General features: G+C 43.6%; 1 protein-coding gene across 7 annotated transcripts in view; it reads right to left on the bottom strand.

The window, feature by feature from the left end:
* Positions 1–8,532, bottom strand: part of ELMO1 (engulfment and cell motility 1) — a 577,880-nt gene extending 569,348 nt beyond the window's left edge. For 2 of the 7 annotated variants that reach the window (XM_077119654.1, XM_077119621.1), the window contains exon 1: positions 8,329–8,531. The gene's annotated coding sequence lies outside the window, so the exon portion shown is untranslated. The other 5 variants (XM_077119663.1, XM_077119631.1, XM_077119672.1 and 2 more) reach the window with 4 other exon arrangements.
* Between the last annotated feature and the right edge of the window lie 7,193 nt (positions 8,533–15,725).

Here is a 15,725-nt window from a genome sequence, read left to right as displayed (position 1 = left end):
CTCAGTTATGACTATCTCTTAATGGGTCTTCTGATATTCTCCCCACTTCCAGGATTCTCCTACAGAGAGGGTCTTATTATGCCCACCCAGTCCCTTGAGAAGGGGACATAAAACACAATCAAAATAGGCTTTTGACTGATTGATCAAATGAGTGAATGAATGAAGCATTATGATGGCTGCTGTAAACTCAGGTACTATTTCAATTTGGAAATATTTATAGACATTTTAAGTGTAAGCCACACATTTCTTTATAAAATACGCTGTAGTTAATAAATAAAGCTTTAGTGCCTTTGTCTCTTATAAATCCAAGCAAATGTTTCTCAAAAACACTCAATTGAAGAATGGGTAGTAATTAAAAAAATAGTTCTAATGAGTCAAAGTCCTTTCCTGGCAGTGGAATAAGTCTAGAGATGATGGAAACAATCATTCCTTGATAAAAGTTTGGATTTAAGGTGATTTACACCAACTTCCTATAAAGTGACAAGTGCTGAAGAAAATAGAATTCAGCAGCTGATATAATAATTTCTTTGCTTCCAAAGACCTATCATTAGGAAGGCTGCATGGATGTGCTACTAATAAGTGTGTGTGTGTGTGTGTGTGTGTGTGTGTGCCTTTCTCTCCCCTCCCACACTTATTATTAGTATATGAAAGAATCAGTCCCAGTCCCCCAAACCAAAATTCTTGAGTATTTGGTCACTTCCCACAGAGTAGCCCACAGTTGCAATAACTAGGGAACACATTTCATTCTAAAAATGCTACAAAAATGGGAAGGAGGAGCAGAGTCTGGGGGTAGGAGCCAAGTAAAGTAGTCTTGACTTACTGAGCACTATCGGAATTCACTCTTCATTCACTCCAAAATTCTGACCCAGCACAATCTGACCCAAACCCCTCCACTAAGCTCTACCTAGCAAACCACATGCCTTCTGAGGGCCAAGGGCAAAGCCAGCTGTGGCTATGCATTTGAGCTAAAGAGCCTGAAAACAAGAAAAAAAATATTTTGAAAAGCATTACGCTTCAAAATTAAAGGTAATTGCGTGTAGCAGGCTGGAAAATACAGCTCATCCAGTACTGCGCATTCACCGAACCTCACAGCACAAAATGCTGGCACTCTAAATTCCATTTCAAACTTTTACAAAAAGGACAAAGGGCGGAAGGAAGGGTGGAGGGTTGCTATAGCGCTAGTGACTTATAAGAAGGCTGCTGTCTTGGGGAGACATAACTAGTGTACAACCTGACAACATTTCTCCATTGCTTAAGCCACTAGGTGCTCTGTACTCTATAAAAGCATATCGGAGAAGGTAAATAAAAGGTTGATGGAGAATTACATAAGAAAATAAATGCGGTAAGATTAGGACAGAAATCTTGTGGACAATGTGCATAAGGACTTTACATGATAAGCAGCACATTTTGGCTTCTCCCCTGATTTGCTGCGTGTCTGGTCACACTAATGGAATATCAATGCCCATTACTATCCACCTAGCCAGGGTAAATTTTAAAAGCCTAAGAGACATTCTACCCAGCTAACTCATTCTCCCACTGACATCTCCTTAATCTTGTGCCACAAGCCTCTGAACGAGCCCCGCTGAATTTTGTCAGCCACCCTCCCTTTCTTATTTCATTTATCCCATTCCTGTTATGTAAAGGTTGCAATTAATGGAGTAACCAGTGATCTGAATACAAGAACCTTGTTTAAAAAACTGAGATATACATGCACCGGTTTCCTTTTTCTTTGGCTCATAGGGAAGCAGGATGAAACACGAGAAATTCGAAGTTGAAATTGATTTGGGTTAGGAAGACAATGTCAGCACAGGAACGGAAAAAGCTAGAACAGAAACTTGTAAAGCAAAAGGAAATGAATGAACAGAATAGGCAAGGCCACCCATTTGTGATTCACCATCTTCTAAGCCTCAGTGTCTAAGGAATAAATGAACAGACAACTGGGGCATTTCCAGAATACTTGTAATGGCTGGGAAAAGTCTAGCCTATCTGAGCATACATAATTGTCCTTAACCTATTCAAGGAGCCAAAGCAGAGGGTCTTAACTGTGGGTTGGGGGATCTGTCCCTGAAGGAACAACCAGCAATATCTGGAAACCTTTTTGGTTGTCACAACAGGATGGTGCTCTTGGCACCTAGTAGGTAGAGGCCAGGGAGGATCGCAAACATCACACAGCAGCCTTTCCACAACAAAGAATTATCTGGCCCAAAATGGCAATAGTCCTGAGGCTGAGATTACCTAAAAGTGAGGGTCAACACAAAATGGGCAATCATCTACAAGTAGAAAGATGACAACATCAGAAACCACCACATCACCCACAGGAGAACCCATTCTGGTAAGAAAACTCCATCTCTGGTTCCCCGAGCCAGTGTTAATCTACAGGGCAGGAAAATTCTAAAAGTTGTGGCTAGCTGAAAAGTACTGTGTGTTAAATATACTTTCCTCTAGTTGATGCCATACTTTTGCTTTCCCCATGACACATCCACAAGGTACAAAGTGTTGGCTAAAGAATATATATCCATTCCCCTTGGCAAATATTTTCTTTATTAATACATTGCATTCTGATTCATGCCCTTCAATGTCATGAGCTTAGTTGATGGGTACACTGTCCCTGAGAGAAGGATCCACTGACTCTCAAGGCTACAGAGGTCAACTTTGAAATGAGATATCCAAAAAGGGGCACCGAATCTGAACAACTCTGCCTCAGTGGTAGTGGGCACATCCTTGGATGCCATGGCAACCCAGAGCCATCTTCCTGAAACAAAGATATCTCTAATACATTCGAGAATAAAGAGTCTCTGCGGATATTGCTGCAGCACCACTCTCCATGGGGGCCCTGAGCCCCAGAGGCTAGAAAGTCCAGGAGAAGCCAACGAGAGAGGGAATTAACAAAATAGGCATCGTGGTGCAGGGGAAAGAAGCAGCAGTGAACGAAGTGTCAGAAACCCTGAGTTTAAGGCTCAGCTCTACCTTCCAGATACCTAGGTGGCATTTCTGTAAAATGGGATAACAACACTCTGTTGGCTAGTGTGATGGTTCCCCATCATTCCCAAAACAGTACTCAGAGAGGAAGGTGTCAGCGCCTGGAGGAAAATACCCAGTTGATCCTGGGGCTCCAAGCCCATCCAGGCAATGCTTAATAAGGGCGTAAGTGATCAGGTTCCTTCAAACCATGGCTCCTTATCCAGCAAGTACAACCCACGTAACGCGTAGCAACCCTGTAGGCGTCAAGGAAGTAACACGTTTTACAGTGTTTTCTACAGAGGGAAGTTTTTGTTCCCTGAACTGTAAGAACTAAAATAGCCAAAACTCTAGCCTCAATTCCTAAAATTGGGATTCCAATAATAATCATGCTCGGATTCTGGAAATCAGTGATTGAGGGGGCCTGGAACATTGACTGAGGTTCATCATTTCCTTCTATTTCTACGTGTGACTAAATTCTCCACTATACCAGGTTGTTGCTGTGGTTCATTCTGTTTGATGAGCTAGCATTCCTTCTCCCACACATATTCCTATGAGCCTTCACTGTTCAGCCCACCTTAGGCCAGTAACAAAACTGCCCAAACTGCACCTGCAATTAACTTATGACTAGTTTGAAAACATCCTGCTAAGCCACAAGCAGTTAATTTAATCATGGATCATGTTGCGTTTTGCAGGATTTAGTTCTGGCTATTTGAACTAAATTCTAAGTGCTACGCTTCAGATACCCTGACTTATCCAGGAACTAAAACATGCTACCAGTGTGGGCACCGTGCACGCAGGGTTGTTTCACTGTAGCTGAACACGCTATGCTCGGCCTATGTGAAGGCTTTCACGGGCCACCAGCATTTCATGGGAGCCACACTCTGATGTGTGGTTGTCTGGCCTTCCTAATCTCTGTGCTACGGACAGGGCTGAAGGGCTCAGCTTTTATCTTTCCTCTTTGGATACTCAGTCTCAAACTCAGGTCAGCAAAAATGCTAATCTACTCACACATCCCAGCAGCCCTGCTACCACCAGATGGGACTGTTACTGTCTTTACAAAATTCTGATAGTAATTAAAATGGTGCATCCAGGGCATATTAGGCATAATATATGAAAGGAAAAGTCGGGCAGAGTAAATTTCCAAAGACCTCAAAACCTCTAAACTGGAACCAGACGAGGAAAGTATATATGCAGTAAATTTTTTTCTAAGCAAGGTTAAAGAGTGAATGAAGTGAAAAATATGCCACTGGGAATTTCACGACTTCCAAGATGGTAGTAGCAGGGCTAGCACACCGTCCAGCTCTATAAACAGTGTATTTAAAAGTTAAGTCAATGGCTTACACTTTTACTGCATCCGATTCAACACTTGGAAACAGCATCTCCTGCAGGGCTTTAAACCAAAGCATTTAATACAGGGGAGATGACTAAGTATTTCATATAGTATGATTGAATGAACCATTGTCATTAGAATCCCTGACGAGTTGGTAACAAATGTAGACTCCTGGGGGCCCCAGAATTATTATTAAAATGAAAATTTAAAAAATCAAACTGAACAATACATTTTACATTAAGATTTGGCATATGTTTTGTAAAACACTCTGTCTTCCATTGCATTCTCCTCTATTTCATGTTTTAAACTGCTGGTCTGGACTTACAAAATTGAAACCATGATCCATTTCTGGGTTGCAAGACTAAACTTTTAAAAACACTAGTCTAGTAGACTAGAAGAAAGCAGAACTAGAGTTATGAAATTAGTACTTCAGGTTCTGTGATGCACACAGGGTTTAGTAATTCCCCACCCTTTCTACATCCAACAGACTGTCATATAAAACAAACCATCCATTTGGATGATTCCAGGCATTAAAAAGCAGCTGCAGGCTTCAGTTTATGAGCTTTAACGATTTCCACCATCTTACATTTGAACAGGAAATGTTACCTTCATAAGAATGATCCCCTTAAACCTTTAGCATCAGGCAAAATGATTAAGTAAGCAAAGTGTGTGCTCTGTAAAGCACCTTGCCACGCCCCCAGCCACATCCTCTCAGCAAGGGCTTCGAAGCTCTCCCCTCCCCCTTCTTTCCTTACCCACTCACACTAAATACCCTAAGGGGAAATTATTTTTATCTTCAATATTGTAATTTAATAAATGCATATGACTGAATAGCACTTACAGAAGCCCACATCTGTTTTCTCCCCTTCATTTTTCTTCTAGGCATTCCTCATCTCTCTCCTCCCCTGCCTCTGCTATCCGGCTTCTCTTTCTGCCTCCCTTTCCTTCTCTCCCTTCCCTCCCTCCTCCTCTCTGCCTTCACTTTCATCTGCTGGAAGAGAGGAATGTGGCAGTGGATGTAGCAGACTTCACTCTGCTCACAGTAATGTCCTTCTTCTTAGGAGATTATTTCCTTGGCTAAAACAACACACTTTGAAAAGACTTTCTCCAAGGAGAGTGATGAAATACCAGATCTGAAGTGGCTATACATTATTAATAAAGCATGCTTGCTTTCAAAGAAATCACCTCTCTATCCATTTCTGAAGTCTCAAGTTCTAGGGGAAGAGTCCACTCAAGGTAGAAAGGAGTCTGAAAGAAGAGTGGCTGGGCAGGGGGGTTAAGGACAGGGGAAATAAAGCAAAATCCTGGCCTCCCTACTTGCCACTGATGCTGGAATATTTTCCTGGTCGGTCTCTCCCCAAACTGGGCATCTCTCCTTGAGTCAGGCAACAGATTTTTACTCAGCACCTACTATATGCTGGGGAAGTACTCTAGGATTTGGAACTGTAAACAAGATAAGGTCCCCGCCCTCATGCAGTTTCCATTCTAGCAGAAGAAACAGACAATAATCAACTAAACAAATGAATATATGTTTATGGGTAATAAATGCTAAGAGGAAAAATAAAGCAAAAACCACTGAATGCCCAATTACTACTTTATATGGGGTAGTCAAGGAAGGGACCCTGAAAAGCCAACATCTGGGCAAAGACTAGAAGGAAGCAAGGGAGTGAACCACCTGGACTTCCTGGGAAAGACTCCTCAAACAGCACCTGTAGCATATGCAAAGTCCCTGAGGAGAGAACTGGGTTAAACAGAGGAAGGTAAGGAGGTCAGAGTGGCTGCAATTAATGAGGACGGAGAGATGAGATGGGAACGGTGGTGGTGGTGGGAACATGGCCGTCATTACAGCCACCCATCCAGTAGCCTTATCACTGCTCCAGGTTCTGAGGATCCCCAAACTCGGATCTGGGCCTGCCTCCCAGCTTCCCCTACTCTTGAAAACTATCAAGCTTCTTGTTCTCCAGTTCCCTTCCCTCCCAACCCAACCCTCATTGCGGGGTTCCAGCACTCCAGGCCATTCCCTCACAATTCCCCAAGGAGACAACCGGTTCAACTGATCAAAAAAAAAGCCTTATGATAAATGTAGTAGGAAAGAAGGCAAAATGCACATTTAACCGCAACCTTCACGAGACAGGAAATGTAACACGGTAAAGAGCAGAGGTTCCAAAGGGCTGCTACCTGAGAAGGAAAAAATAGTTACCTACGTGCCAGCAGGGTATCTAGACTCCCAACTTCTCTGGGCCTCATTCCCTCATCTGTAAATTAGGGGACAATAATCTTTGAAATAACCTTGGGAAACAGGAATGGAGGTGAGATAATGTGAAAAACCATGACCCTAGGAGGAAGCCCTTAACAGATGCTGCCAGGCTTTGCAGGCTAAAAGTGAACGTCAGTGGGTTCAGTCCCTCTACTTCCCAAAGTTGCACTCAAAGATTTGATATATAACTATAGGTCATTAATTATTTCTATTTTACAGAAGAAGGGTAAAACCGCAAAATCAAAACAAAAACTCAGAAATTCTTCCACAGCCCCACTCATCTTACCCTCAAGTTACCGGGAGCCCCATAGTGGGAGCCCCTCGCTTGTCTCAGGAGGCACAAACCTCTGCCTTAGTTCTCTGAAATCTTTAGCAGGACGAATTCGGTCTGCATCATTCATGGTCAGCGCTGCTGTGCGGCCCACGGTCCCGGGAGCAGGGCTTCCCAAATGTGCGCCGTGAGTCTCAGGAGCTGTCCAGAGCCCCCAGAGACCCGACACTACCTAGGGCCCAGCCCGGCCGCCAACAAATCCGTGCCTGGAGCTGCCAACTTCAAACGGTCTCCGGACGGGAGAGGGCCATTTGGCTCGGAGTCCCTAGTTCCAACGCCCCCCGCGGCCAAATGCACACACACACACACACACACACACACAATCTCGCCGCCCTCGCGCGCGCCCGCGGCACAACACGGATTTCCCAAGCACAAACACGCGCGCACCCTTGGGCCGGCTGAGTTCTGTATTTCCTCTTCCTCAAAGCTGCTCTGGCAGTCGCTGCCGCCCCTCTCATCTCCGATCTCAGGGCCCCCAGTACTCCGCAGCTCTTCTCTTCGAAGGAGCACCCGTGCGCCCCCCTTCCAATGCCGGAATTTCCCATCGGAGCCCCCTGCCGCCTTTCCCAGTCCCAGCGGGGACCCAGCGTGTCCCCGGTAGGCGGGTATTTACTAACAATCACCCCGGAGCTCACAATTGCCCTAACCAGTCCTTTCCTCTCCTCTGGCCCCTCCATCCCTTCTAGCCCATTATCGCCCCCTCCCAGCAGCGCGCTCTCCGGGGGATTCCCTCCAATCTGCAGGAAACCTCCAAGTCTGAGCTGCCAGCAGTCTCCAGCGCAGCTTCTTGGCTTCCCGAAATTTTGACTCCAAGCCCCCAACCCCGCACTCCCCCTGGCTCCGACACCCCCGCGCCAGCCGCACAACCCTCGGGTGCTCGCCTCCAGCCGGCCCTGCCAGAAAGGTCTCGTCTGGCTCCCGGGCCCCGGGCCCTGCGCCCCATCCCAGGGGCGCCCCACCTCCAGAGCCCCCTGCTTCCTCTTCCTCGCGCACTCCAGCCGCCCCCTCTGCGCAGACTTCCCCAACTACCCAGTGCCCCGGGGCGCCCTCAGTTCTCACCCCCGCGAGGCGCGGCGGCCACCCCCGCCGAAGCGGCGGCTCCCCCAGGGAGGAAACAAAAGTGTCACCGCGGCGCCTAGAGTCCCTCGGAGCAGGACGCCTCCTCCCAGTCCCAGCCGCAAGCCCCAGCAGCCTCCCCGGCCGCGCTGAGGTCAGCGAGTCCGGGCTCGGCGTCAGCCCAGGAAACTTTACGAACCTGCCCGGGGTCGCGGGAGAGTGGTGGCGACCGCAAGGGTTCCCAGCGACTAGAGCTCGGGCGACTCGCGACCACAGAAGGGAACCAGAGGTTCCGTCGCCCCGCTCCGGGCCGCGGTGATGTGGGTGACTCTGCCTCTATCCCGTGCCCATCCTCGCCCGCTCTCGCTCGCTCGTTGGAGCACACGCACTTACACTCCGGGTCGGCCCGGTACTGCGCCGCCGGCTGCCTCTGCTCTCACTTCCTCTTCCTTCCTCCTGCTGGCCAGGGACACATTTTGCATCTGCAAGGCATCCCGAGATCTGCGGTGAACTCTCCTCTCCGGCGGTCGCTGCGGAGTTGCTGCCGCCACCACCGACACCTGCGCCGGACGCGCGTAGTTGGCGCGTCGCCTGTCGCCCCGCCCTGGTACCTGCCCACTGCACTTTTCCTTGAGGGCGTGCCCACGACTTTTTGATGTCCCCCAGCTTAAAAATAGGAAAATGTCACACAGTGAATGCTTCAGATCTACTATAAATAGTATGTAAGCAGAGTATGACTTCTCGGATGAGCTCACACACTGCGTTTTGCAGGCACTAATTAGCTCCGTCACCCTCATAGCGCCACCTCCGGGAGGCCGAGAGCGCGTGGCATCTTTTTATATGTTTTCATTTTTGGCAACCGGCTCTGGATTTTGCGGGGAAACTTCGGTGAGCCCATTTAAAGCCACTTTAAAACGGGCTGCCGCGTGGGATTGGACTCTACACCGCTCCCCTTAGACCGCGTGGCAAATAACAGAATGATTCTTCCTCCACTTCTCAGTCACCCATGCATTTATCGACTCTGTAATTAAAACCACAACATATATTTTTAATCAATTAAACCCGCGACTCTCTAATTTGGAAAATTTGCATTAAAGTAAGACATTCCTTCCCGATTTGATATTTAAAATAAATTATTTAATTCATGCAACCTACTTGTCATGTTCAGAGGAGAAATCAAACACGATAACTCCCAGCATAGCTGGCAGGAGGGAAATGACAGTTGTTAGGAGGTTGCATGAGAAACACCTAACCTCCCAGAATTTAGAAAAAACTATGTTTGGCTCCAACAGGAAAGGCAAAGGCAGTTGCTATACTTTCCTTCCAAACTGGTCGAATAGACAAGCTGGGGGTGGGAGAGCATCAGAATCTAAGGTGGAGAGTAAAGGTGAAAGCACCCCTTTAAGAATCAACCCCCACCCCCAAGAGAATTAAATTTTAACCCAATACTGGCTGTCCTACAGCAGCCAAAGGCTCCCTCTCACTATGGAGCACTTAAAATGTGACTAGAGCTGAAATGTTCTGAGAGTATAAAATACACACAGGACCTGGTATGAAAAATGGAATGTAAAATATCACACTAATTTTTATAAGGGTTACATGCCCAGATAATATGTTAAGTGTATTGTTAATTGAATATGTATGTATGCATATACGTATGTATGTCGTTGAAATTGTTCTTTATAAATGTTTGTAATGTGGCCACTAGAAAATTCAGAATTCCACAAATCGCTTCAGTAGCTTACATTACATTACTATGAAACAGTCCTGAGCTAACCCTTTATTATATGCATAAATCCTGGGAGGCAGTGTTAACAGCAAAGAAATACCCCAGTTCATGTTGTTATAAGCCAATAACTGAAAGCAGGGTGATTCCAGGAAAGTAACAACTTCTCTATTTCCTCATCTGCAAAATGTGAATAATATAATAGCAGTCAACAAGACACATATTAAATGAGATAACTGAAAAAGCAGCAAGTAAAAGAAGCATTATTAAGGATACTGTGGAACACTTGCAATAGTATGAATTTTGATCCATGACTTTCACATTAAAGCACAAGGCAGCTTTAAATTAGTGTGTGCATTGTGAGGGCTCAGTAAATGTTAGCAGTCTAAGAGTGGATAGGGAACTCTGTCCCTCTTTCAACAAAAATTAAGCTGAAATCTACCTTCCTGCAACCTTTGGTCCCAGCTCTGCCCTCTGGAGTCAACATGAAGTAAGTCTCATCCTTCCTCCAAGAAATAGCTCAGATCGCTGAAGATGTCCCACTCTTTCTTCCTAAACATTCCCTTCTGAGGGCTGAACGTTCCCAACTTCTCCAACTCCCTTTTATGTCACAGGGGTTCAAATCACTCTCAGCTTAGCCATTTTCCTCTTGAAGGAGACCTGTCTCTGCCCTTATTTAAAAAAAATAAAATTAGCTGTCATGGAGATTAATTAGCTAATTAATCACTAACAAGCACAATTAATATAGCCTGAGGTCCTGTCAGGTTTGTTTTTTTGTCCAAACACATCTCACTCTTGATCTGAGCACAAGAAGAAGACTGGAAATTCCTTCTTAGATTTTACTTTAGGCCAAGTGCATGCTTCTGGAGTTGGTTTTTGGGACCAAAGCCCCTGGTTCAGCTTCTCTATGTCTCTGGATTTCATTTAGGCTTTTGTGGATTAAGTAAGAACACAAGGGTCCCAGAGGGCACCCAGTAGGTGGGGATCAGCATTCTTTGGGTTCACTGGACTTATAAAGAGAAGGTAGGTTTTAACAAATGAATATGATTGCCGAATCATTATATTTATATTTCTTTTAGTCTCTAGTGCCTTAGAGCAGCTAGAAGTAAAAACTTAAAATTATGGAATTGTAATCCATACCAAACTCTGAAATCTGTTCTATAATTGTAGCAATATGCTTTGAAATTTCTTATTTTTTTGTATATATGTTATTTTTCACACAAAAAAAAAGAAAAAAATTCTTTTAGCCTCCAATGTTTTGGAGCAGCTAGAAGGAAAAATCTGAAATAGTGGAATAGTAACCCATAACAAACTCTGAAATCTGTTCTGTAACTAGTTGTTGAAGTGTACTTTGAAAATCATTGCTTTTTCTTTCTTTTCTTTGTGTATATTTTATATTTAACAATAAAAAACAAAACAAGACAAAAATATTGCATGTGTTCTGACTGCTCCAGCAACCAGCCATTCCCCAGCTCTTTTCCCCTCCTTGGGTCTCCTTATTCCCTGAGACACCACAGTATTGAAATGGGGCCAATAATTAGGCCAACAATGGCCTCTAAGTGCTTAAATGAAAGGAAGAGTCACAAGTCTCTTACTTTGAATCAAAAGCTAGAATGATGACGCTTAGTGAGAAAGGCATTTTGAAAGCCAAGATAGGCTGAAAACTAAGCCTCTTGCACCAAACAGCCAAGTTGTAACTGGAAAGGAAAAGTTCATGAAAGACATTGAAAGGCTATTCCAGTGACTACACAAATGATAAGAAAGCAAAGCAGCCTTATTGCTGATAGGGAGAAAGTTCTAATTGTCTGGATAGAAGAGCAAACCAGCCACAATATTCCCTTTAAGCAAGAGCCTAATCCAGAGCAAGGCTCTAATGCTCTTCAAATCAATGAAGGCTGAGAGAGATAAGGGAGGTGGAGAAGAAAAGTTTGAAGCTTCCAGAGATTGGTTCATGAGGTTTAAGCAAAGAAGCCATCTCCTCAATGTAGAAGTCCAAAGTGAAGCAGCAAGTGGTGTTGTAGAGGCAGCGGCAAGGTATCCAGAAGACCTAGCTAAGATAATTGATGAAGGTGGTTACACTAACAACGTACTTTCAACATTGATATTCTATTGGAAGAAGATACCATCTAGGACTTTCATAGCTAGAGAGGAGAAGTCAATTCCTGGCTTCAAAACTTGAAAGGACGGTTTAATCTCTTGTTTTGGGCTAATGTAGCTGGTGATTTTCAGTTGAAACCAATGCTCATTTACCGTTTTGAAAGTCTTAGAGCCTTTAACAATCATACTAAATCCCCTCTAGCTGTGCTCTATAAATGGAAAATGGAACCACAAAGCCTGGATGACAGCACATCTGTTTGCAACATGGTTTACTGAATATTTTAAGCCCACTATTGAGACCTACTGCTCAGAAAAAAGAAAGAAAGGATTCCTTTTAAAATATGACTGCTCATTGATAATTCACCTGGTCACCTAAGAGCTCTGTTGGAGGTGTGCAGCAAAATGAATGTTGTTTTCATGCCTGTTAACAGCACATCCATTCTGCAGCCTATGGATAAAGGAGTAATTTCAACTTTCAAGTCCTATTATTTAAGAAACACATTTTGTAAAGCTATAGATGCCATAGATGTGATTCCTTTAATGGATCTGGGCAGAGTAAATTAGAAAACCTTCTGGAAAGTATTCATTATCCTAGATGCCATTAAGAACATTCATGATCCATGGGAGGAGGTAAAAATATTAACATTAACAGGAGTTTGGAAGAAGTTGGTTCCAACCCTCATGGATGACTTTGATGGGTTTCAGTCTTCGGTGGAGGAAGTTTCTGCAGATGTGGTGGAAATAGCAGGAAAACAAGAATTAGAAGTGGAGCCTAAAGATGCGACTGAATTCCTGCAATCTTATAATAAACTTTAATGGATGAGAAGTTGTTTCTTATGGATGAGCAATGAAAGTGGTTTCTTGGGATGGAATCACCCTGGCGAAGAAGCTTTGTTGTCAAAATGACAACAAAGGATTTAGAATATTACTAAATTAGTTGGTAAAGCTGTGGCAGGATTTCAGAGGATTGACACCAATTCTGAAAGAAATTCTACTAAGGGTAAAATGCTATCAAACAGTATTACAGGCTACAGAGAAGTCTTTCATTGTTGACTTACTTCAACAAATTGCCACACTCATTCCAACTTTCAGGAGCCACCACCTGAATCGGTCAGCAGCCATCAACATCGAGTCAAGACTCTCCACCAGCAAAAAAATCATGACTCACCAAAGGCTCAGAAAACGGTTAGCATGGCTTAGCAATTAAGTATTTTTTAAATTAAGGTATGTATATTGTTTTTCTAGACATTATGAACTTTACACTTAATAGACTATAGTATAGTGTAAACATAACTTTTACAATGCACTGCACTGGGAAAAAATTTTGTGTGACTGGCTTTACTGCCATTGTCACTTTATTGTGGTCATCAGTATCTGAACCTGCAGTATCTCCAAGGTACTTATGTGAAAGGATTAAGTGAGGATTAAATGTTACTACATGTAAAGTGCTTAGAAAAGGGCTTAGCACATAAAAGCACTCAATACTTGTTAGCTATAGTCATTATCTGTAACAGTTTTTAATTGACAAATCACATTCACAGTTTCCAAAAAATAGGATACCTTTGCTCTCACTCTTGACATATCAGCTTCTCTCCGCTATAGAGGAGGGAAAGAGCTATTACCACTCTTCCTTTAAGCTCCTTGCCAGAACCTGGGACATTCAATCATCAGGTCATGTTTTCATAGAGAGGAGGGTCATTTGATGATAAAGTTCAGAATCCGAGTGTTTTCTCTCACTTGTTCTCCACTTGTACTCCTGGACAGGACATGGTGTTTAGTGTAAGTGGGACAGTTCCAGCTACATCTTGAGTGGTTGGGGAAGTAAATTCAGGACCTCCCCTGCCAGCCCACCCATGTTACATTCAGGGTAAATAGAGAAAAAGAGAATGGGGTTGAGATTATTGGCTAGAGGACCAAAAACTCACTTAAACCTCAAGTTTAAACTCCATTCCCCAACTGCATTTTTACAAGATTGCTTTCTGTTATCGTTAGATGGAGAGGTATTTGAAGGAGTTGCCCAGATTTCAATACTTTGATACTATGTTTGCCATATTTTCCTCCTTCTTTTTGTGTGTACAGAACTCCAAAATAGGAAGGGTAGGTGGTTAGGTTATCAAAATGTCACCAAGTACCCCAGAATTGCAATAATGGCCTGCTGTATCTTTAATCAGTGATGGTTAAAAATCAGTGATGTTAACCAATTATTTTCTTTCCAAGTGTTTATAAATATTCATACCTGATTCATTAAAAAGAGTTATTGGACTCGAAATGTATTCTCTGTATTTAATAATGCATTTAAAAATTTGTTTCAGGAATCTGCTGAAAATCATCATCAATTTCCTTAATTTTTAGCTTGAAGAATCTATTTTCTTTCCCTGACTTTGAATCAACCTTCCTTAATACAGTCTTCAAGCAGTTCTGGAGGCAGAGAGAAGAGCCTTAACTCCAGGAAGTTATAATAGCTGAGATAACAGGGACCAGGCAGAAGACAGACTTGCAACTTAGAGTCACCAGCGTCACCCCTGTGATAAATGGTGATGAGAAATGCACTGAGCAATGGTGTTCATTCACTCAGTCATTCATTCATTCAGTGTGTGCTCTGTGGCCTATGGGTGAGCTACTGCTGGAAGAAAGGTGGCTACAATGGTGGACGAGAGAACTGGGGGTGCCTCCCCCCGGCACTTACATCCTAGTTAAGAAGACAGATTACAAATAAATATAATAACACCTGGGGAATGTTATAGTAGTGAAGAACAGAAAGTTTCAATACCATATGAGATAGAAGATACTAACATCTATAAATCAGGAGAAGCCTCCTACGAAGCTCTGCCTGAGGTGAGACCATAGGGTGAGTGAACAGGTGTTGGCCAGGACAAAGAGGAGAAACAGGGTGAATTGGATAATGGGAAAGGTTTCCAGGCAAAAAGTAAGTCTGCAGAGATATTAGTGTAGGAAGGACTTTAAAATCTCAAGTTGGCTGAAGTGCGAGAGTATCAAAAGTGAACTTGATCAGTGGGCAAAAGCCAAAATGTGGAAGCCCTTGAGAGTCATATTATAGAGTTTGTAAATATTGAGGATAATGGGAAGGCACTGAAAAGTTTAATGTGGGAGGTTGTCATGGTCAGTTTTGTGGTTCAAAGATCATTTTGCAAACAGAGAATGGATTGAAGGAGAATAAAAACAGATGTAGGAAGATTGGATAGGAAGTTATTGCAGTAAAGGCAAGAGATGATAGGAAGCCAGAATGATGCTTATGAGCTGAGGAGCTGGAGAGCACTGGAAAAATTCAAGTGTCACATAGGAGATAGAAGGCATGTGGAAAAGACGGCTGTTTGCCCTACCTGGGAGGCTTACAAACAAGCAATTTCCTTTTGTCTTGCTCCCTCAACCTAACCAAACACAGCACTTGGCTTGCTTGGTTTTCTTATGGCCTAGGTAGTAATTCTGCCTGATACCAACTACAAACCTTTTCTCCAAGGCAAGGGTAGTTTCAAGACATGACAGGAGCGACTCCACTCATGTGTGATTCCTGATCATTTCTGTGACACCATTATCTTGGGGTCATCCCCGGCCTGCTCCCATTTCATAGTCATAGTATGACTATTCAATGATGAAGGATATCTTCCCCACCCCAACATATACCTCCACTGCTGGAATAAATGTGACATTTATTCTCTGTACCCAAACGTCTCTGCTCCAGAGCTTTTTTTTAAACAAAAAGCATCTCCTTCCTGTTTGAATTTTTTGTTATACGGCATTTTTCAAGACTTTTCAGTTCTACGTCCACTATCAAGCACCCATAGTCCAACAGTCAACAGCCAAATAAATTTCATCAACCAAGGAATCCCTCCAGCATTACAATAGATACAAGAGTGTCACCTCATCAATCTCGTTATGGCAGAATTTTGCAGAGTATTTAAATATCCAGCTTATTTGACATGTCCAGTTTTATTTGAAATCTACAGAC

The sequence above is a fragment of the Tamandua tetradactyla genome, chromosome 1 (genome assembly GCF_023851605.1).
Source record: "Tamandua tetradactyla isolate mTamTet1 chromosome 1, mTamTet1.pri, whole genome shotgun sequence".
Classification (NCBI taxonomy): Eukaryota; Metazoa; Chordata; class Mammalia; order Pilosa; family Myrmecophagidae; genus Tamandua; species Tamandua tetradactyla.
This window is presented reverse-complemented; position numbering and strand designations above follow the sequence as displayed.